The sequence below is a fragment of the Bos indicus x Bos taurus genome, chromosome 15 (assembly GCF_003369695.1).
Source record: "Bos indicus x Bos taurus breed Angus x Brahman F1 hybrid chromosome 15, Bos_hybrid_MaternalHap_v2.0, whole genome shotgun sequence".
Taxonomy (NCBI): Eukaryota; Metazoa; Chordata; class Mammalia; order Artiodactyla; family Bovidae; genus Bos; species Bos indicus x Bos taurus.
Window position 1 is genome coordinate 24,476,679 of NC_040090.1, and position 25,237 is coordinate 24,501,915.

A 25,237-nucleotide genomic window follows, 5' to 3' on the forward strand; every position below is an offset into this window, starting at 1 on the left:
GATGTTAAAGGAGAAAATAGTTCCTGATGGAGGAGACTGAGTGGAGGAACTAGCTTCTCCAGGCTGCTACCAGTCGGGCTGGGTCAGAAATTAAGTAATGCTTTGAAGCTGCCCTTAAAGGCAAATGTGTCAGAGACAGGCAGAGTTGGTCTCCTAGTCCGAAGTTTAGATACCTCTAAGAAGTTTAGCAATACATGAACCGTGAACTTCCAGATGTTCAAGCTGGTTTTAGAAAAGGCAGAGGAACCAGAGATCAAACTGCCAAAATCCACTGGATCATCGAAAAAGCAAGAGAGTTCCAGAAAAACATCTATTTCTGCTTTCTTGACTATGCCAAAGCCTTTGACTGTGTGGATCACAATACACTGTGGAAAATTCTGAAAGAGATGGGAATACCAGACCACCTGACCTGCCTCTTGAGAAACCTATATGCAGGTCAGGAAGCAACAGTTACACCTGGACATGAAACAACAGACTGGTTCCAAATAGGAAAAGGAGTACATCCAGGCTGTATATTGTCACCCTGCTTATTTAACTTACATGCAGAGTACATCATGAGACGCTGGGCTGGAAGAAACACAAGCTGGAATCAAGATTGTCAGGAGAAATATCAATAACCTCAGATATGAAGATGACACCACCTTTATGGCAGAAAGTGAAGAGGAACTCAAAAGCCTCTTGATGAAGGTGAAAGAGGAGAGTGAAAAAGTTAGCTTAAAGCTCAACATTCAGAAAACCAAGATCATGGCATATGGTCCCATCACTTCATAGGAAATAGATGGGGAAACAGTGGAAACAGTGTCAGACTTTATTTTGGGGGGCTCCAAAATCACTGCAGATAGTGATTGCAGCCGTGAAATTAAAAGACGGTTACTCCTTGGAAGGAAATTTATGACCAACCTAGATAGCATATTCAAAAGCAGAGACATTACTTTGCCAACAAAGGTCTGTCTAGTCAAGGCTATGGTTTTTCCAGTGGTCATGTATGGATGTGAGAGTTGGACTGTGAAGAAAGCTGAGCACCGAAGAATTGATGCTTTTGAACTGTGGTGTTGGAGAAGACTCTTGAGAGTCCCTTGGACTGCAAGGAGATCCAAACAGTCCATTCTAAAGGAGATCAGTCCTGGGTGTTCTTTGGAAGGAATGATGCTAAAGCTGAAATCCCAATACTTTGGCAGCCTCATGCGAAGAGTTGACTCATTGGAAAAGACTCTGATGCTGGGAGGGATTGGGGGCAGGAGGAGAAGGGGACGCCAGAGGATGAGATGGCTGGATGGCATCAGCGACTCGATGGACATGAGTTTGGGTGAACTCCAGAAGTTGGTGATAGACAGGGAGGCTTGGCGTGCTGCAATTCATGGGGTCGCAAAGAGTCGGACACGACTGAGCAACTGAACTGAACTGAAGATGTTTAGATACCTCTAAGTCCATGGGGGTCACAAAGAGTTGGACACGACTGAAGCGACTGAGCAGGCACTCAAGCTCCTGGAATAAACAGCTGGACTCAAGAACAGCAGAAAGGTTGGTTGAGTTGCTGCAGCTTTGACTGTGACAGGCTAGTGTTAAGAGCCCTACCTAAGTCATTTGGGTTCCTTTGGAAAGGGCTAGAGCTATGCATCCCACACATGCACAATTCACTCATTCTGGTTTCCAATGTCCTGCGCCTGCTGAGTGTTTGAGCCAATGTGGTTTTGCACAGGGGCTGGCCTCTTTGGCCAGGAACTACTGCCCTGTGGCTCTGAGTGGGAAGAGGGTTGGGGCACAGAGTACAGCAGCCTTGGGATTGTATGCCAGGTGATGTGAGCTAAACTCTATACAGAAGTCCCTGAAGCAGTGGTGGAGGAGGTGGGGGTGGCGGTGGTGGAGGGGGGATCCATACACTCTGGTTCCCAGGTGTCTCTCATCCCAAGACTCAACTGCCCTATTTTTAAGTGTGAAGTTTTAAACAGTAGTGAAAACGCTTCCCAATGGGGAAAGGATAGTTTCTTTAAAAAATAGTGTTGGGTAAACTACCTATCTGCATGTGCAAGAAGACACACATGTAAGACCTGAAACCATAAAACACTTAGAAGGAAACATAATGGAAAAAAACTTTATAAATTGAGCTTAGAAATGAATTTTTGAACATGATGCAAAAATCATAGGCAACCAAAAAAAAAAAATAGACAAGTAGGACTACCTCAACTAAAAACTAAAAAGCTTCTACACAGCAAAGGAAATAAGAGTGAAAAGTCAATCTACAGAATGAAAGAAAGTAATTGCAAATTGTATATTTTATAAGGAGTTAATTTCCAAAGAGTATATATTCATAAAACTTATAAGCATAAATAAATAAATGGATTAAAAAATGAGCAAATGACTTGATTTGACATTTCACCAAAGAAGACATACAAATGGCAAACAAGTATAAAAAAAGATGCTTAACATCACTAATCATCAGGGAAATCAAAGTGAAGACATATTACCTCACAAATGTTAGAATGACTGTTAGCAAAAAAAAAAAAAAGGAAATAGTAAGCGTTGGTGATGATGTGGTGAAATTGGAACTCCTGTGCACTGTTAGTAGGAATGAAAAATGATGTATCTGCTATAGAAAATAGTGTAATACAGTTTCCTCAAAAATAGAACTACTATATGAGCTTGTCATCCCATTTTTAGGTATTTATCCAAACATACTGAAAACAGAATCCTGAAATGATATTTGCACTCCTATGTTCATTATTATTATTCACAAGTCAAGAGGTAGAAACAACATAAATGTCCATCAACAGATAAATAAAGCAAATGTAATTTTCATTTATTCAGCCCTAAAAAAGAAGGAACTCTTGACATATGCTACCACATGAATGAACCTTGAAGAAATGCTAAGCAAAATAGGCCAGTCACAGAAAGACAAATACTGCATGATTCCACTTCTATGAGATATCTAAAGCAGTCACACTCATAGCATAAGAAAGTAGAATGGTAGTTGCCAGGGGCCCTAAGGAGGGGGAAATTAAAGTTGCTGGTCAATAGACATAGAATTTCAGACATAAAAGATGAAAAAGTTTTAGAGCTCTACTGTACAATAATTTGCATAAAGTTAACAATGCTGTACTATACACATGCAAATTTGTTGAGAGTCAACTTCATGTTATTTTTTTTACTACAATAAAATATACATATATGAATATATATATCACATTTATTTTTAGAAAATTTATAAACTAAAATAGTATTCAAATAAATATTAATTATTCACCTAAAATCAGAAATTTTACAGAATAATTTACCTGGTCATGCCATTATAAAGCCAAAAATTTTAAATAAAAGCTTAAAAACAAAAAAAAATTTTGTTATACTATTCTGGATAAATATAGCTGTAAAAGGATAAAGAAAACACAACTTAAAACTAAGGCATATTTAATAATGAAAGAAAATCATATGTATTTCTTAGGTCATATATGGGAAAATCTTCAGTATTCAGCAAATACAATCTTTGCTATTCAGCAAATGCCTACCATTCAACTTCTCATATTACAGGAAGTTATGAGGACAATGAAGTCTAGTTAAGACAATAAGGACAGAAATTTGTTTTTCAAAAGTTGTAAAAACAATAATATAAAGGTTTAATCTTAAATGTTGTAAAAAATATGTAAATCAAACATATCTAATAATAATAATACAAAATAGCATTTTAAATAACCAAGATATAGCAACAGATATGGGATTTTTCTTAATTTGCAAATAATTACTATAAATCACACTTGTTCTCTGATCTTCAGAGCCTGTTTAGTACATCACAGAAGAGTTTTGGGGCAGCTAGGCCCAGAGGTGAGTAGAAGAAAACCAGAATATGAAAATCCTTTGGGAATTCCCAGAAATGTTCAGGAAGGACTAGGAAGAATCATGGTTGTGAATAAATTGAAATATGGAGCCAAGGTGATTTGAGAATTTGTTCTTTGGTGACTTTGTAAACACTGATTGATTTGGTTGATAACACTGAAATTAATTTGAGCATGGGAACATGTCTCATTCAAGATGAAATTCTGAAAATTAAATGCAATTTTTTATAATGTAAAGGATATTTCAGTATGATTCTCTCTATATTTTTCTATCAGTATATCTCTAAGTCATTAATTTTTTAATTTATATATAGGAAGAATCTGAAATCAGGTTTGATCAACATTAATATTGGTAATTTCTGGCTCATGGAATTCTGTGTGAATTTTGCATATTTCTATTCATTGGTTTTTTGCATTGTGTGAAATTTTTATAATTATAATGCATCATTTTTATCAAAACAATAGTTCTTATGGTACAAATGATGATATTTGGAACACATGTGTTTGTCTTCTTTCCCTCTCAAGAATTCATTGTAATGAGAGTCTACAAAGCTGAAAAGTAATACATTCATAACAGAGAAGAAATCATGTCAGAGACATCAACAGGTCAAGATCTACAGTATAAGAGAGTTCAACAAATTATTGGAAAATGGATTGTAGTTGAAGTGGTTGACAAGGCAGTTGAAGTACTTGCAGTCCAGAATAAATACACGGGGGAGGTTCAAAGTTGAGAATGGAGCACCATGGAGTCAGCAGATAAGAGGAGATGTGAGGGGAAAATATTAAATAAAAGAATTTGTTACAGTTCTGCAAACAAAACTGTCATGGTAGTCAGGACTCTGCCCATTTCCCATAAACCACATTTCAAAATGAAGGACTGTCAACCCAGTGTTTTCTGTCTGAATGAAATCAGAGGGCTTTATGAAAAAGGAAAGAAAGATGAAGGTGAGAGAATGAGAGAGAGGAAGGAAGGACAGAGGGAAGGAGAGAAGAAAAGAAGGGAGGGAGGGAAGGAAGAATCACCCTGGGATAGCTAAGACTTGAGGTTGAGACACCAGAATAAAGCTGTGATTCCAGCAGTGGAGGCCAACTACCTATCCCCACACCCTACTGATAAGCCTTCCTATCCATAATCCTGTCTACATACAAAACACTTTGAGCAAACTTTCCCATTTTGGAGAAAAGGCTATTGTTAAAACTGATCTCCATATACAGCAATAGAAAAAAACACAGGCTAGCTACTGAGAAGATTTAAACAAGTCCTTTATTCTTAAATATGAACATTTGTGAACCAAAAGAATATATGAGAAAAGGCAGTAGCACAGAGGAATAATATAAAGTTAAAAATAAACATAACAATAAATCCCAGAGGAAATATAATTTATATAGTTTAAGGGGAAAATGTAATATGTCCTAAAAGAGACAGCACTGATAAAATATAAGCACAGTGAGGAAAAAGACCTTTTGGAAATCAGTTTTTAAAAAATCAAAGACCTGGGAGATAAGCTTTTTGCTTTGTTTTGTTTTAATCTCTCATCTCAGAGCAAAGAAGATAAAAAATGAACTTCGAAAAATACAGGTAAGAGATATAAAGGATCATTCAGGAAGTTCAATAACCCACTGACAGTCATTTCAACATGAAAACATGGATGAAAATGAAAGGGAGCCAAATAATATTGACAACAGTGACAAGAGCAAATTCAAAACTGTTCAAGAAAAATATTATTATTTGGAATGAATGTGTCCAGGGAGTGAAGTACTAGACCTCTCCTCAGATTTTCAAAATTAAAGATAAGACAATGAAAGTTTACAGAGAAAGGAGGGAAAAACGGTACCTATAAAGGTCTAAAAATCACTTAAACTAAATGCTTGAAGATATTGGAGCAAGGGCTCCAAGGACTGAGGGAAATACGTTTGAATTCTAGAATCTTATATTCAGTCGTTCAAGAAAAAAGAGCAAAGTAAGATATTTTCAACATGTAAGGTTCGGATCACAATAAACTGTGTGGATCACAATAAACTGTGGAAAATCCTTCAAGAGATGGGAATACCAGACCACCAGACCTGCCTCTTGAGAAACCTCTATGCAGGTCAGGAAGCAACAGTTAGAATTGGACATGGAACAGACCGGTTCCAAATAGGAAAAGGAGTACGTCAAGGCTGTATATTGTCACCCTGCTTATTTAACTTCTATGCAGAGTACATCATGAGAAATGCTGGGCTGGAAGAAGCACAAGCTGGAATCAAGATTGCCAGGAGAAATATCAATAACCTCAGATATGCAGATGACACCACCCTTATGGCAGAAAGTGAAGAGGAACTAAAAAGCCTCTTGATGAAAGTGAAAGTGGAGAGTGAAAAAGTTGGATTAAAGCTCAACATTCAGAAAACGAAGATCATGGCATCTGGTCCCATCACTTCATGGGAAATAGATGGGGAAACAGTGGAAACAGTGTCAGACTTTATTTTTCTGGGCTCCAAAATCACTGCAGATAGTGACTGCAGCCATGAAATTAAAAGACGCTTACTCCTTGGAAGAAAAGTTATGACCAACCTAGATAGCATATTGAAAAGCAGAGACATTACTTCGCCAACAAAAGTCCGTCTAGTCAAGGCTATGGTTTTTCCAGTGGTCGTGTATGGATGTGAGAGTTGGACTGTGAAGAAGGCTGAGCACCAAAGAACTGATGCTTTTGAACTGTGGTGTTGGAGAAGACTCTTGAGAGTCCCTTGGACTGCAAGGAGATACAAATAGTCCATTCTGAAGGAGATCAGCCCTGGGATTTCTTTGGAGGGAATGATGCTGAAGCTGAAACTCCAGTACTTTGGCCCGTTCATGCGAAGAGTTGACTCATTGGAAAAGACTCTGATGCTGGGAGGGATTGGGGGCAGGAGGAGAAGGGGCCGACAGAGGATGAGATGGCTGGATGGCATCACTGACTCGATGGACGTGAGTCTCAGTGAACTCCGGGAGTTGGTGATGGACAGGGAGACCTGGTGTGCTGCGATTCATGGAGTCACAAAGAGTGGGACATGACTGAGTGACTGAACTGAACTGAAGGTTCAGAAATTTAAGCATCCACAATTCTTACTTGTGTTTATTTGAGGATATCCTCTAGGAAAATTAAGGATTAACCAATACACAGGAAGACATAGCTGCAATACTGTAAGTATGTATTCTTTCTAATTAGAAAGCCTAGAGATTAAAAGACCCAAGGAAAGGAAAGAGGATTTCATACAATGGAAAGCATGATTGAATTGGATAAACTTGACTAAATGGTTTAATATTAAGTAATTAATATTACTAATACACAACTGACCTACCTGAATATAAGCTAGGTTCAGAATATGCCTGAACCCATCCACCCCACAAACTGGAAACTCTCAGACGTGCCTTTCACTTGAAATGTATTACACTTTAGGATGTAATCGGTGTTGCTGCAGCATCCCAGGGTCAGAGTTTGGAGGAAACCCTACATCTTCACGAAACTCAGTATAGAACTGGTAGTATAGAAAAGTTGGAAAGATTCATAGAGATATTTGATGTCTTGAAGGCTTTTATCTGTAGTTATGTGTGGTATGAATCCATAATAAACCAAGCACCTTTCTTTAAAGGGTATCTTTCTTATAAAAGAAACCACCAGTAGAGGGGAGAGGGTGACTACACGCCTTTCTCAAGAGGTTTCAACATCAGCAAGGAGACCAGAAGGGAGGACCATGAGATTAATTCTTCCTAAATACCCATTAAATATCTTCTGGAAACAAACCAAAAAATCACTAACATTTGGGGTAAGGTAGAATCAAGTTAGAGCTATTAGTGGAGCAGGATTCCTGACAAATGAGCCATCAACTTTTAGATTATCAATATTAACATATCTTAAATCATTCCCACAAGCTCATGGAAATAGGCAACATTCATTTTACACTACGGAATTTATTAAAGATTATATTGCAGAAGTAATTAAAAGGGAAAAACATATTTTTCCTTCTCAGATGATGGCAAAGAAATCATTTGATAAAAATTAAACACCTTTTTCTAAAACTATTAGAAAGCAAAGAAAGGATACTTAGGAACATATATCATAAAACCATTCCTAACATAATACTTAATGAAACACTAGAGTCATTGCCACTGACATCAAAAGCAAGATAATGATGTGAACTATTTCCATTATTAGTTAACATTTTCCTGGAAGTTCTACCCAAATTTAATAAAATGTTGAAAAGAAAGGAGTAGAAATATTATCATTTTTTGAAGAATATAAGATTATGTGCCAAGAAACTGCAAGAAAATAGACTGAAAATTCTTAGAATCATTGAGAGTTGAGTAAGTGAAAATATTTTAAAATTAACAGATATCTACATTTTTATACAAAACTTTGATAACCAGTTAGGAAATACAAAGGAAAAAGTTTTGAATTACAATAGCTGTTAAAAATATTTAGAAATACCACACAGAAGAAATATATGACCTTCATGTAGAAGGTTACAAAACTTTATAGAGATATGTAAGACAACTTTACATTTAAATTCAGAATATAATTATTCCATATTCTTAGTGGGAAGACCAAATATTTCAAAGAATTCAAATGGACTCTTTTTAAGGAACTTTTTTTTTTTTTTAATTGGTGGATAATTGATTTACAATGTTGTGTTGGTTTCTGCCATACAACAATGTGAATCAGCCATAAGCAAACAGATATCCCCTCCCTCCTGAGCCTCCCTCCCACCCCTCCCCAACCCATCCCCTAGGTTGTCACAGAGCAGCAGGCTGAGCTCTCTGTGTTACATAGCAACTTGCCACTAGCTGTCTATTTTGTATGTGGTAAAGTATATATTTCAATGCTACTCTCTCAATTCGTTCCACCCTCTCCTTCTCCCACTGTGTCTGCAAGTCCATTCTCTATGCATGCACCTCAACCCAGCAACCCCACTACTGAATGTACACCCTGAGAAAACCAGAATTCAAAAAAACAAAAAAATCACATGTACCTCAATGTTCATTACAGCATGATTTACAATAGCTAGCTCATGGAAGCAACCTAGTTGTCCATCAACAGATGAATGGATAAAGAAGTCACAGTACATATATACAATGGAATATTACTTACCCATAAATAGGAACAAATTTGAATCAGTTCTAGAGAGGTAGATGAACCTAAAGCCTGTTATACAGAGTGAAGTAAGTCAGAAAGAGAAAAACAAATGTCATATATTAACACATATATATATATGGAATCTAGGAAAATGCTACTGAAAATGAATTTTTTTTAACATGACCATATTTTTCATTTTCTCTATGAATAGGTGAAACTCTTATAATTAAAAAAAAGGGTAGTAAGTATACTGAAGGAAAAAAAAAGGCAGAATGAGATAAAGCTGGGATTCATTATATGCTTTGCCGAAAAAATGATGAACAGAAGCAGTGATGTAGGAAGATCACCACATATACACCCTTAGAAGATACATCTAAGGGTGTATGTGTGGTGAATCCAAGGGGGAAGAGACCAAAGTGTGAAACATTGGCAAGATTACAGCTGTGGCAAGAACTAAGAAAGAAAAGGAGAGGGAAAGTGAGAAGCATACATATCTTTGAGAAAGAATTGATAGGATTTTATGAGAATAAAATAGAGAGACTAAAAGGGAGCATGATCTACGATGACCCCAAGGATTTCTTCTCCCTTATGAACTGGAGTGTGGATGATAGATAATCGAAGTACAAAACCAGGAAGAAAAACAGATCATGAGTTCCAGTTCAGATATAGTGTTTCAGAAGTATTAGAGCATTCTTAACAAGTTCAGGGTATTAAATATACTGTTTATGTAGATGTGTAAGTTAGCTACGATGATAGCTGAACTTAAAATACAAATTGCATGCAGCAAGTAAAAAAGCCTTCAAAGAAAGAAGGCAATAGACAAGATAGTGGCTAGATGATAGTGACAACGAGAAATAGACAGTTGTATGCTCAAATATTATACATTTCAAAAGGAGGGAGGAATTGTAGTCTGTAAGACAAATATGGGGGCAATGCTAATTTAACACAACAATTCTGTTATTTCAAAAGATATTACAGCATTTTCTATAAAACAAACTTAATAGAAAATACATTATGATTCTGGTTTTAAAATGTAGTCTCTATATAACCTGAACAATTGAAAGTCTCAAAGTCAGTCTGTTTTATAATTCTATTACATTAGAAGCTGCTCAAGGGATAAAGATAATTCTATTTTGATTCCTTATGAAATCAAAATATAACTAGGAAGTCAAGTTATATTCTATAGTGCAGTACTATGCTTCCCTCTGAATCATAATGGAAAAAATCTGGCAATGCAAAGTCCCATGTAGTTATAAAGTCTTTGAATCATCACAGCAGATACACACAAAGTTATTTAGCACAGGTGCTTCTGAAGTTGAGACACGTTTGGGGAGTTCAAAGTACCTGTGGTTCTCACACTCGTACTTCTCCTGGTGTGATTCTGGGCTAATGTTAGTACACAGAGATATAACATTAATTGTGTCATATTTCTGGGTGACTCATTAGCTGCTAGGAATTTGTTATAGAGAGCCAAAACTTTCCAAAATGTCTATATTTATTCTGTAGTTTCTGCAGTTATATTTCTTCATTTAAAAAAAATTTCAGAGAATATGGAAATCATGTGAGTGGATTAAAGTCTTATGTAACACATATTATTTTGATTTACCCCAACACTGAAAGTAGAAACTCCCCCATCTGTGTTCTTAAAACATACATGTGTCTTTGCAATTTATTGTTGCTGTTCAGTCCAAGTTGTGTCTGACTCTTTACCACCCCATGGACTGCAGCATGCCAGGCTCCCATATCCTTCACTATTTCCCGGAGTTTGTTCAAATTTTGCACATTGGATTGGTTATGTTATCTAACCATCGCCATTTTCTTGTATCTTTGCACTTAGATGATACTATATTTATGTCCACATCTAAATTTTTTACTACTGAAAGACCTTTGGCACGGTTACCATGTTTTATTCATTTTTATATTATTATTTACAAAAACACTGTCTTGCTATCAGAAGCATTTATTAAATGTTTCTTAGTGGATGAATTAATTGTTGATCATTTTAAAGCTGCATTCTTATGAAGCAATTCAGCAAGAACCCCTAAGATAAACTACATTAATTATTCAGCTTACTGAAACGCGGTGTCTGCTTAAGGAGTTTTCTGGTTACCTCATCATTCTAATTTCCAAATATTATTTGGTTTGAATTCCAGTTTAGAAATTCTTTATCCTGCTTTCTTGCCTTCAACTCTTCAAGCAAGAGCAATATGTTAAGATATTCAATTATTTTATAGCTACTAATTTTGTAGACTCTTAGAATTCACTATCGGGCCATCATTCTTAGTTGCAAAGGATGTGAGATAAAGATACAAATTCTGAAGGAGAGATCTGAGTGACTCTATGCTATGTGAGTCATGGGATCAATGATATCAGATTTTTTTAGCTCAGTTTTCTCTTAAAACTGGGCAATTCTCCTCCTCCAGTATGTTGCCAAAACAACGGAAAAAAAATACCATTCATATATGTATATGACTATCATATATATGTGTGTGTATATATACATATATAATGAACTTATATAGTACTGAATGAGTTTTCTTAGTATTTGTTATCACTCTGAATAAACTTGACTCTCTGTATGCACAAAATGGAGTACTTAATGTTGAAATTCAGTTCAATAAACATTCATTTAGTGTCCATATGGGAAGGTCTATGCTGGGCGTTATGATACGCAAAGATACAAGACCTGCTGGAACTTAAAGTTTATTGGGGAAATCAGGCATGTGAATAACAATTAAAACTAATAAGTATAACATAAAATGTTCTATCTTTGTGACTATAAATGCGTTGTTTAACATCTGTGATCCTCAGTTTACTTATTTGCAAGATAATGGAAGTAGAAATGGAATGGAACCCATTTCAGATTATTTTCATGAGAATAAAATAAGATAACGTATATAAAGTTCTTAGTGCATGACCTATTAAAGTCATTCAGCAATGATATCTATTCCTAGTAAGATCATAGAAATCAGGTACTACATTGGGCTTTCCACTTATTAGCAATGAGGTTTCATAAACTCTGAGGCTGTTTTCTGACCTGTAACCTGCAAATTATATTTTATAGAGCTGAAGAAGTGAAGTGAAAGTCACTCAGTTGTGTTCTACTCTTAGCCACCCCATGGACTATACAATTCATGGAATTCTCCAGATCAGAATACTAGAATGGGTAGCCTTTCCCTTCTTCCAGGGATCTTCCAAACACAGGGATCAAACCCAGGTCTCCGGCATTGCAGGTGGATTCTTTACCAACTGAGCCACCATGGAAGCCCAAGAATACTGGAGTGGGTAGCCTATCCCTTCTCTATGAGATCTTCCCAACCCAGGGATCAAACCAAGGTCTCTTGCATTGTAGGAGGATTCTTTATCAGCTGAGCTACCAGGAAAACCCTATTTATAGAGCTGAATGAAGGTTAAATAAGATAAGGTGTGCGGGGGGGGGGGGGAAAAGCCTGATATATAGCAAACATTGATGAAAAGAAAGAAGGAAAGAAAGGTGGGGGGAGGGGCAGAAGAGGGAAAATAGGGACTTTCCTAGTGGTCCAGTGGTTAAGACTCCATGCTTCCAACCCATGAGGCACAGTTTTGATCCTTGATCAGGGAACTAAAATCCACACATGCCACATGGCCAAAAAAAAAAAGAAAAAGAAAAATAATAAAAGTGCTAAAGTTGTATCAGTTTTCTATGATTGTATAACAAGTCACTCCAAAAACTTAGTGGCTTAAAACACCTATTATTTCACAGTTTTGGTCAGGAAGCTAAGTACAGTGTACCTGGGTTCTCTCACAAGAGAGGACATTTGCAAGAGAACAATTACAGAGTTGGCTTGGTCTGCCATCTTTACAAGGCCAACTGTGGAAGGATCCACTTCCAAGCTCACTCACATGCTGGTTGGCAAGACTTCGTTCTTCACTAGATATTGGACTGAAAACGTCAGTTTGTTGCTGGTTGTTGGCAGTCAGCCGCCCTGAGTTGTTTGCCAAGCAGGCTTCTCCATAGGACTGCTCACAACATGACAACTTGCTTCATCAGAAGAAAGAGCCAGAGAAAAAGCAAGAGAGAGAACAAGATGGAAGTCACAGACTTTTTTAACCTGATCCCAGAGGTGGTTATCTCCTCACTTTTGCTGTATTCTATATAAATATTTGAAGCAAGTTATTAAATCTGGGCTTTACACAAAGAGAAGAAATTACAGAAGGGTTGAATGTCAGAAGTCAGGGATCATTGAGGGGGTCATTTTAGACGTTGCTTAGCAGAGGCGTTCACATAGTGGTTAGGTGCATAGACTCTAGAGCCATACTGACTGCATTCAAGTCCTGCCTCAATTACTTAATAACTTCTCATTCAGAACAAGTTATTTAACCTCTTTATTCCTCTGTAAAGGGTGGAAGAAAATAAGTCCTACATTAGGAGTAAATAAGTTAATACGTGTAAAGTTTTTAAACAGAACCAAAACAAAGTAAGAGGCTTCCTAGATAGCTTAGTGGGAAGGAATCCACCTGCCAACCCACTCCAGTACCCTTACCTGGAATATTCCATGGATAGAGGACCCTGGAGGACCACCGTCCATAGGGTCACAAAGAGTTGGACACCCCTGAGCACGCACGCAATGCAAAAAAGTACAAAGTAAATACTCAGTAATATATGCTTTTGCTGTTGTCATGTCATGTCATGGTTACAACTGCAAAAAAAAAGGAGGCAAAGTACCAAGTCACAGAATGATGGAAAATAAAGGAGCAGAATTGCTCAATTGAGTCTATTTTTGTAACACATCTCACCAAGGCATCATGGGAAGATGGCGTCGGAAACAAGGCCTGCAAACTGGGAAGTGCACTATGTTTTGTTGTAACAGGAAGTCACATGGGGGCAGGGAGGCAAAACTTCCCCACTGCCTCGTAATGGAATAAGCCATACCACAATAGGCAAAGAGCTTTCCTGGTAATTACTCTGAGGCAAGTCCACAATTTAATTAAATAGATCGAATCAGAATATTGCACCCTTCCAGGCTTCCCAGGGGGCGCTAGTGGTAAAGAACCCACCTACCAATCCAGGAGCCGTAGAAGACGTGGTAGGGAAGATGCCTGGATCAGGTAGATCCCCTGAATGAGGGCATGACAACCCACTCCAGTATTCTTGCCTGGAGAATCCCATGGACAGAGGAGCCTGGCGGGCTACAGTCCATCAGGTTGCAAAGAGTCAGACACAACTGAAGTGACTTAGCACGCATGCAACCCCCTTCCTCAGAAAAGAAAATCTAGAAATATGGGAGAAGCTGTTGCAGTTTTTATAAATGGTACAAGTTGTTAATTCTGCAGTGAATTTTATACATGTTTTTATCACAGCAGAGAAATCGTGTTATTTCCAGCTTCTCTTTTTATTGCTAGTAAGCCTCACAGAATTACAACTAGTGAAATATTCCCCATTTCTCTTGGGTGGTAATGAATTTCCCAGTGGAAAAGGAGTTGTTTCTTGTTCTCAATACATTAAAAACTTAAATATATGGCTATGCTGTAGCATAATATTTTTTAAATTGTCCAATCAAGATGGTGTTTTATATGCTGAAAATAATCCAGATATAGTTCTTTCCTATGCTAACAGATAATTATATAGGTAAAGAGGACTCTTCCCAGGAAATAGTCTAAAGCTCTCATTTTAAAGATGAGCTGAGACCAGAGGGCTATGAAAAATGCCCAAACTACACAATTTGGAACCCTAGTGCTTGTGCTTGTAACAATAACATCCAGTCTGGGTCAGGCCCTCCTCCAGATCCTTCCCATGTCTATCTCACCTAAATTTTACTCCAACTTATTTATCTTCTTTACAGGTTGAGCAAGTGAGGCTGGGAAACACAACTGTCCAGAGCTTTAGTCCCCTTCTCCTGTCTCCCTGAGGCACTCCAGTTCAAGATAATGCTAGTTCCCCAAACTCTAATGCTGGAAGAATTGCTAACAAAAAAAGTTTTCATGGTCCAATAGCAGTTTTGGCTGCAAGTGTAACAAGTGAGTCTTAGCTTAACACTGAGGAGAGAAGAGAATGAATAGTTCTTGACCACCTGTGCTCATCTCATCTCATTTTCTCCTCATAGCAAACTAAGATATATAGGTCTTTTAAAAATGTAGCTCAGAAAAAGTTAAAAAAATTTTTTTACTCAAACTGACACAAGTTAAATTGAAACTCATGCCTAATTCACTGTAGATTACAGTTTTTATATTTTCTCAGTACAACTGCATTTTTGAGGTAAAATTCTGGGCAGAGTTCACAGCATAGATGGGAGAGGATATCATTGCATATTACAGTAGACGAACAGCCTTTGGTTTAGTAATCCCTTTATTGGGAATATTAGCAAGAGCAGGTTAGTAATGGATTATACTCCACCTAATTGGCTAACAAGTGGATACATTTTGATATATCATGATTATTGGTGGGTGATTATACCTGAGCAGTCATATAAAAGGAAGAGAAAGCCTGTGCTGTAACTTAGCACTGAAATAAAGGCTCCCTGAATTCCAATCTGTAAGCAAAGGCAGATACAACTAATCTCTTAGGACAGCCTCTGGTGTAGGCAGACAATCTGGCACTGATGCAAACACCCCCATACATCCCACACTTGTGTGCTGAGTCAAAATGCTATGGGAATATAAATTCCTACCCAGCAGACTCCGGGGCCCCGTGCTTGCTTTCAGAGATCATTTTATAAGGTACTGTCCCAATTCTCCATTTCTACACTAATGGGCAGATTGCCTTACAAGTACAAATCATTATCAAAATAGACCAGGGATTTGACAGTACCTTTCATCAGCAATTTCAAATGCACTAGTTGGATGCTAGTAAAATGAATCAACCTTTTCCTAAAAGCAGGTGAGCTGAGATACAAGTTAGCTTCTGGAAAAGGCAAGTGTAAATGAGGCCAACCGTCCTCTGAACTGAAAAGGGAAAAAAGGGGTATTTTAATGTAGAAAGGTGTTACTTTTCTCCATTCCCCAAAGCAGTTCTTGAAATTCATATTTCCTTTTTTTAATCCTCTTTCAGCTTTCTTGCTTATTTAAAAAATGCCAGAATATGAGTGTTAGATTTAAATACCTCCTTAAAAAGTTATATAAGTAATTGCATTACAGGAATGTCCAATTGAGACTTTGCAAGTAAAGTAAAACAAAACAAAGCAAGTAACATTTCTGAGTCCCATAATATGCCAGGTGCTGTGCTATGAAGTTCACATATGAGCCTGAGTGTAAAATGGAACATTTACTGTTGTCTGAGCATTTTGGCTGAAATTATATACTAACAGACAATGGGAGATAAGTCCCTCTGGGTTCTGAAGGCAGCAATAAAGGAGGCATGTTATATAGTGGGCACACCAGTCCTTCAACCTTCGATTTATCTCTCCATCCAAATCTTGTAAGGTAAGATGAGGAACTGCTAGCCTAGCTGGGAGTGTGTCCACTTCTTCCTAGTGGGAGAGAGGAGGTAGGTGGTTTTCTCATGCCTGCCAGCCAAGAGGCCCAGAGCAACACTCACAGACATCTAAAACACCTGGAAAAAGAGAAGATGGACATCTCCCTCCAAGGCTGGATGCTCGATGACCTAGCAAAACCCACAGGCCCAGCTCAGTGCTGTCATGAGAGTACAGTGTGGGCATAAATGCCCGAGGATCTTGACATGTGTCCTCTAGAGTTCTGTCTTCAATCAAGATCAGTATCTGCTTCAGAAAATTCTGATGGTGGGAGCATGACTAGAGATGCTTTAGAGCATAAGACAAGAGGGTAGCAATAGAATGACTTCACATGTCTGCATTTGTCATGGAAGAAATGAAGGAGTCTTTTGGGTCCAGTTGGATTGCACAGAAGATAACCGCTTAAGCCATGCTGCTGAGACTCCTCAAGACAAAAGTGTACTATAGGTATCTTGGGGTGAACTGCAATACAACTGGTAGACTGGTTAGTGAATGCGACAGGCCAGGTATTGAATGCATCATTTATATTAGCAGCTGCCCAGTGCGGAAGTCTCGCATGGGTATTTAATCACTCACACATTTGTGCCTTACACAAACAGAAGCATTTAATAATTTGCCAAGACAGAGGGAATGACAAGTAATGTAAGCCAAGATAGAACTTCAGACAGGACGAGATAAGTAAAAATAACTTTGACCATTTTCCTCCTCTTCTTCTTAACCCTGGAGGAGTTGGAGGATGAAAAGTGGGGGAGTTAGAGAATAAAAGAAATATTGAGGAATACTAAAAGGAGAAACCATGCTATCTCCCCAGAATAGATGGAATGAAATTGAGACCAAAGCTTAGAATTTAGATTGAACTCTATATGAAACTTTTTAATTGCCTGAAATTTAATCTTTATTATCAAAGTGGAATTAAGATGAGCTCTAGCTGTAATGTCTTGCCTAAATATTATTGAACTAAGGGAAGTACAACAGAGCATGTTTGAAGACTGTAGAAAAATAAAATACTTTCCTGATTGAGCCAAACCACGTTCAGCCTAATCAATAAATCAGTCATATGGTGTTACCTTATATTGACTTCACGACATCCCTGTTACATAAGGTTGAAAGCAATAGAGCAATTCATCCAAGGTCACATGCTTTGTCAATAATTTCTCGAGGGTTCACACCAAGGTCCTCCTTATCCCCAATTCTCTTCTTTTCCAATTATACAATGGAATCCATAAAAAGAGAGAGATGAAATAAAACCTGGAATATCTAGAATTTAGACCTATGTGAGCAAGTGGCTTTGAGAGGTATTTGGAGAAGTAAGCAAGGAAAATCATAAGAAGTTCATTAGTGAAAGTCACTCAGTTGTGTCTGACTCTTTCATACATCATATAATAAGACTTTTTTCTGTCCTCATCTTATTCTTTCAATTCCCTGATGGCTTGAGGGGTAAAGAATCTGCCTGCAATGCAGGAGACACAGGAGATGCGGGTCTGATCCCTGGGTCAGGAAGATCTGCTGGAGGAGGAAATGGCAACCCATTCCAGTATTCTTGCCTGGAAAATTCCATGTACAGAGGAGCCTGGTGGACTCCAGTCCATGGGGTCTCAAAGAGTCAGACACAACTGAGCACATGGCATACATGTAAACTAGGTATGGGACAGGAAGAGAGGAGGGTCAGATGTGGCAGAAGGGGAGGGGATATTCCAAGAAGAGCAAACAGCAAGAGCTCACAAGACTTGTGGGTCTCCCTCTTCACTTGTTCTTTCTTCCTAACTGAAATACCATCCCCATTGTGCCTTCACCCATCACATCCATAACTTATATTTGCAGTGAAGTTTTTCTGACCTTCCCAATCAGGGTTAGGACTTGGCTCTGATTTCACAGTTCATAGTACTTTAAACCACATTGTTATTCTTTAATTTTAAGTCCTCTTCTCCATAATTCTATATCTTCTCTGAAGATAGGATCTGTCTTCAGATCCTGTTTAAGCAGTAGTGAATATGTGTTCTATTCACCCTTGAATATCCTGTAGCAGCAGAGTATCTGACACATTGTTGTTGTTGACTATGAGAATGAATGGGTAGGGAGGGGGTAGGAGGAAGGGTGAAGACATGAATTTAAAATTACTGAGGCAATTAAATTCATCTGTGAAAAGCAAAATCTCCTTTTAGAATTCAAAACCAATGAATTCAGATGTTATTCCAGGAAAATTAGGCATATGTTTCGTTCGTTGGTTGGTAGACTATAAAGTTTTAAAATCACAGTATAATGCAGCATCTATCTGCCTATGTTCTAAAGCTTGGATGATGTGATCTCCTCTGTCAAGGTTCATTTGAATTAAAAATGCTCTGCATGTAAGTGAATTAATATAATATCCAATTACATGTTGTGGTAGTCAAAATCATGTCTCTCCCAAAAGATGCTCATGTCTTCATCTCTGAGCTCCATGAATATGTCATGCTGCTGCTGCTGCTGCTGCTAAGTCGCTTCAGTCATGTCTGACTCTGTGCAACCCCAGAGACGGCAGCCCCCATCCCTGGGATTCTCCAGGCAAGAACACTGGAGTGGGTTGCCATTTCCTTCTCCAATGCATGAAAGTGAAAAGTGAAAGTGAAGTCACACAGTCGTGTCCAACTCCTAGTGACCCCATGACTGCAGCCCACCAGGCTCCTCCATCCATGGGATTTTCCAGGCAAGAGTACTGGAGTGGGTTGCCATTGCCTTCTCCGATATGTCATGCTATATAAAAAGAAAGGATTAAATTGGCAGATGAAATTGCCTAAAATCTAACCATCCCAGCACAAACTGGATGTCCAGACAAAAGCATGCTGACCCATTTCTTTTTCTTCTGTGCCATATCTCACTGATGGTATCTTAAGCCCTCTATGATCTTTCTTATTGTTGTTACAGCCCTCTAAAAACGTTTGCTCTTACTTGAGACAGTAACCTATAATATCCTGTCATGGTTCAGGTTGCTTTGCGGTCCTGTTGGGAAACCTTATTCATCATTTAGGTTCCACAAAGTACCATCTCTCCAGTTGGGTGGAATAAAAGGTTGGCAGGAAACGACCTAAGTAGAAACACTGTGTCCCATTCCTGTCTCTCACTTCCCATTCATGCCCACTCTTTTCTCCCATAAGCATCTCGAATGTGTGAGTTACAACTCTCTCTCACCACCTCTTTCCAACAATGCAAAATGTATCACATTTAAAACCTTAGCATCTTCTATAACCAAGTGCCCACAGTCATTCTACGTGCAGTAGATGGTGAATCCTCAGAGAGTATATATTCTAGAGTTTGTGGGAATAGAACAATTTTGTGACAGTGAAATATCTGAGCATTTTCCCCAACACACTTCTGACCTTTACACTGAGACAGACATTTCGGTGGTAATGAAATCCTTAGTCTCTATTGACAGGAAAAGCATTTACAAATGACAATTTTTATCACATAGTAAATTGTCCCAAATGCAGCTAAAGCTAATAGTACTTTTGCCAAGTAGAAGTCTCAGAATTGAGCTTAAGCTGCCGATAAAAATCTTTAAAAATAAAATAAATAAAGTAAAAACAGCAAAGCCATCCTTGGCACTTAATTCGCTTTCTGCCATCTCCTCTGAGGTTCAAATACTGAAAGATGCTTTATGCCTAAAGAAATGGCTCCCTTGCCATGAATGGGATGCCTCAGTGTAACAAATTCCATTTCCTTCATAAAGGCCTCCATGAGTTTCCACTGAAAGCAGATCAGTATAGCGTCACTCTATCTGTATCTCTCACACTGCACTTTATACTTTGGTTATTTATGAATGTGTCTTATATCCCCTATTAAACTTCATTTTCCTTTTGGCATAGGGACTTAATGTGATGGCAGTGATGGAAAATAAATTTGGGGATAGTTAGGGACTTTGGGATGAACATGTACACACTACTATGTTTAAAATGGGTAACTGACAAGGACCTAATATATAGTACAGGGAACTCTGCTCAATATTATGTGGCAGCTTGGATGGGAGGGGAGTTTGGGGGAGAATGCATACATGTATATGTATGGTTGAGTCCCTTTGTCGTCCACCTGAAACTATCAAACATTGTTAATTGGCTTTATGAAAGTGAAAGTCGCTCAGTCGTGTCTGACTCCTTGCCTTCCCACAGACTATACAGTACAGGGAATTCTCCAGGCAATAATACTGGAGTGGGTAGCCGTTCCCTTCTCCAGGGAATCTGCCCAACCCAGGGATTGAACCCAGGTCTCCCACGTTACAGGTGGATTCTTTACCAGTTGAATCACCAGTTCAGTTCAGTTCATTCGCTCAGTCATGTCCAACTGTTTGCAACCCCATGAATCGTAGCACGCCAGGCCTCCCTGTCCATCACCAGCTCCCAGAGTTCATTCAAACTCATGTCCATCGAGTTGGTGATGTCATCCAGCCATCTCATCCTCTGTCATCCCCTTCTCCTCTTGCTCCCAATCCCTCCCAGCATCAGAGTCTTTTCCAATGAGTCAACTCTTCGCATGAGGTGGCCAAAGTACTGGAGTTTCAGCTTTAGCATCATTCCTTCCAAAGAACACCCAGGACTGATCTCCTTCAGAATGGACTGTTTGGATCTCCTTGCAGTCCAAGGGACTCTCAAGAGTCTTCTCCAACACCACAGTTCAAAAGCATCAATTCTTCGGTGCTCAGCTTTCTTCACAGTCCAATTCTCACATCTATACATGACTACTGGAAAAATCATAGCCTTGACTAGATGGACCTTTGTTGGCAAAGAATGTCTCTGCTTTTTCCAGGGAAACCCTAAATTGGCTATCTTAAAATATAAAAGTTAAAAGAAAACTTTTAATTAAAAATTTTTTAAAATCATGATAATATGCTCCTCAGAGTAAATTAATGCTTTTTAAAAGACATTAATAAATGGAATAGCTAAATATAGAGAATTCAATAAATTAGATATTTTTCTGGCTGTATCTAGTGGACAAAATGTGTGTGCTTGTATGTATGTGTGAGATCAGTTATATTCAGGTATAATCCAAACTACTGGAAGCAAGAATTATTTGAAATATTGGCTCAAACTATGGATGTTCTCAGAATGAGGTTATTGGCATTTGGGCCGTCTGGAAATGGTAATAGATATATAATAAGCTTAGCATTGGCTATAGTATATTAAGAAACAAAGTTTCTAAAAAAGTAAGTTTTGCTTTTTTGTTTCTAAAACAATAAAATAAGTTTTGGTTGTAGGATTAAGAGACTCACTTCCAAGATATGGCTGAACAATTAATTGAGTACTTAATCTTCAGAAGATCCTTGTAACTTTGGGGGCTCATGTTATCCTGTTTCTGTTATAGGTATTTTAGTCAGAATTGGGGGAGCTACTCAAGTGTCTCTTTACTACACAGTGATGATCTGCATTCACTTTTCATTAGAATATACTGACTTAGTTGTTTTTTTTTTCTAATTGATGTATGTAATCTATACTCTTCTGTTGCTACCAGACATGGTAGAAGACCCAATTACACCTTTTAGGCTAAGTTATTTCAGTTGTGTCCGACTCTTTGCAACCCCATGGGCTGTATCCCTCCAGGCTCCTCTGTCCATGGGGATCCTCCAGGCAAGAATCCTAGAGTGGGTTGCTGTACCCTCCAGGGGATCTTCCCAACCCAGGAATTGAACCCAGGTCTCCTGAGGCCCCTAGCATTGTGGGTGGATTCTTTTACCACTGAGCTACCAGGGAAGCCATCCCTTTTACATGATATATTTAAATGTGAGTTAAAACCTGGATTCCGTAGTCCTTTGGCATATATGCTGGTGTTCACCAGATTAACTCCCAAGGAGAGATTATCATAGAAGATGTCTGGGGACAAGTGTCTCCCACAAACAGCTTAGTAACAGGCTTTTAGCCCTGTTACTTCTAGTTGTAACTCTGATAGGAAGTTACTGAAACTGAAACTGAAACTCAGAGAAGACCACTGAATTATTACAGTGAGAGAAATTGTTGTTGCTGTTGTTCTTGCAATTATTTTAATCATATACTCTGTTCAAAATGAGGCCTTTTGAATTGTCAAGGGGAATACTTAACTTAGTTCCTATGGTGCAATTGACTAGTAATAAAATTGATTTATTCTCCATAAGCCAGAGAGGTCTCTGCCTTTATTACCTGCCCTCTAGTTCCCCCAATGGACATGGTTTTCAAGACAGTCCTAGTATTATCATACAGGTAAGATACGTTTGAAGATATTGATTTGCAGACTCTTGTTTTCTGGTGTAGTTGAACTTGTATCTGATTTTTTAATGGTTTATGAACTATTAAGTGAAAAATTAATTTATTAGAGAAATGTTATATTACTTGTTTCTGTTTCTCTCCTAGTGCTTTGAATCTGGTCAAAATTGATTAATAATATGTTGGATAAATAAATGAACAGATATATACAAATGCTGTTTACCTTTTCCTTTAAACAGACATTTTCACACACCACAGAGCACTTATTATCATGTGACCTACTTATCTTAATTACCATTTCCTTGACCTCCCTGACTAGGTTAAATTTCCCATTTTAAATGTTGTCATAGCAACCTGCATTTTTCCTTTCTAGCACTTTACACTTTTCCTTTCTAGCACTTTACACAAATCTAAGTAATTACTTTGTTGGGTTATTAGTTTAAAAGATTGTTTGTACCTGAAGTGCAATAATCATGTTTAGCTCGTTATGACTAATAAGATTCCATATATTGTTAAATATTTATTGAATGAATAAATACATGTAAATTTGACTCTGCAAAGTATTGGGGGGGAAATCTGGCATGCTGCTTCTATTTTGGAGGGGGGAAGATTTTATGAGTGTTTTAAGCACAACTGTTATCTCTTATACTTACCAAGAGTTCATCATACCTGCGTGAAGTCCTAGTAGGAAAAGAAACAATCTCCACACATGACGTGTAAATGTTCATGAACGAGTCCTGAACCAGACTCTACAAACTTTGACTTTTCATCCTGCTTCTAACTTTCTAGCCACACTAGACTATTATTCTCTAAACACTTCATACTTTTTTATCCTTCTGCAAACTACTTAAACTCTTTGTGGAATGAGGAATATAAATAATGTTATTTAGATAAACTGGTGCCCTTGTTAAGCCTTTCCTCTGCTTTCCTTCCCTCTCTGTCTTCACTAACCTTGAAGGTCTAGCTCAAATACCCTCTTCTCTGTGAAAGCTTTTCCTGATATTTAGCCCACACATCCCCTGGAAAATCAGGCAGAATGACTCATTTCCTTTTACTTTTCCATGTTTCCATGGCACTAAGATGCTTCTAAGTTTTATCACATCATGTTATACTCTGTTGCTAATCAATCAATTTCCCTCTCTCTCTGTCTCTTGCTTGAGAAAGCCCATGACCAGAAGGTGTTGTATCCACCAGCACAGTGGTGGGCACATAATGGATACCCAGTAAATGACCAAAGCACCATCATCCATCCAGGACTAAAGGCAGAAATGTGTTATTCATCTTTAACTCCTCCCTTTGCCTTCTCTCCAGCTGCTTCAGCTCATCCAGTGATTCTTCCTCCAGAAGGGCCTGTTTGTCTATCCATCACTCTGTCTTCTCTGTCTCCATCCTGATCCAGGCCATCATTCTCTCTCACTCAGAATACTGTAAGTATACCCTCACTGGTCTCTTCATATCCATTTCTATTCCTTTCACACCATTCTCTGCACAGCTGCCAAGTCATTTCCCTGTGTAAAATAACTCTATTTTGTTTTCGAAGAGGTAGTTTCACTAAGAATAAAATAAACCTCTTTGCATGATCCAAACCTCACATCCTGCTCCAATAGCACCAGTGTTCATTGGAACCTGGTGGCACTGGCCTTCTGTTGACTCCTAGATATGCCAACTCTTTCTCTCTTAATGGCTTTTTCCCTTTTGTTCATTCTTCCAGAACTGCACTTCCCCTGGCTATTTGCATCTTTGGGTTCTTCTCATCTATCACATAACGACTAAAGTTATCTCAGAGAAGAATTTCTGATCACTCCATTGGAAGCAGGTCTTTGTTTAAGAACATAAACTCTGGAGCAAACTGGCCACAGTTTAAGTCTCAGGTCTGCCACTGACTCACCGGGAAACCTTGGACAAGTTGTTTAATGTCGGCACCTTAGTTTCTTCATTTATAAGATGAATGTGCTAATCAGAAATACTGTACCAAAAAATGTATTATTAATTTAGTTAAAATGCTAGAAATTCATTTACATTACCTAAAACAAAGTATAGATTAATACATTTTTTGAAAAAACCACTTGACATAAATGCTCAATGATCACTATTATTAATGTTATTATTTACCACCATCTTATTTATGTGCTTTATACTATTTATCACAGCCTACGATTATTGGCTTTGACTATGATTAACATTTATCACAGCACATACCTATTATTCCTTCCTACTGAATTCGTCAAACTGGACAGACCAATTCCTTCTTTATGTTTCTACTGATCTTGCCTAAACCCTATTCATAGTACCTATATGACATGATGGTATTCCTCTCATCTAAACCAAGACACCTTCAAGGTTATACATCACAAAATCTTTATAAACATTTGTGCAGTAATTTACTAAACAAATGAACCCTGATATAAGGAACAAACGTTATAATATAGGCTACAGTTTTAGTGTTCCATTATTGAGTAGCAATATTACCACAAGCTTGTCAGTTTAAGACAATACATAAATTTCATTATCTTACAACTTCTATGGGTCAGGAGATCAGTCACAATTTAATTGTGTCTCTCCTTCAGGGTCTCACAAAGCTTCATTCTAAGCATCAGCTAGGGCTGCGGTCTCATTCAAGGATTGAATGGGGAAGAGATCCACTTCTATGCTCACATGATTATAAGCAG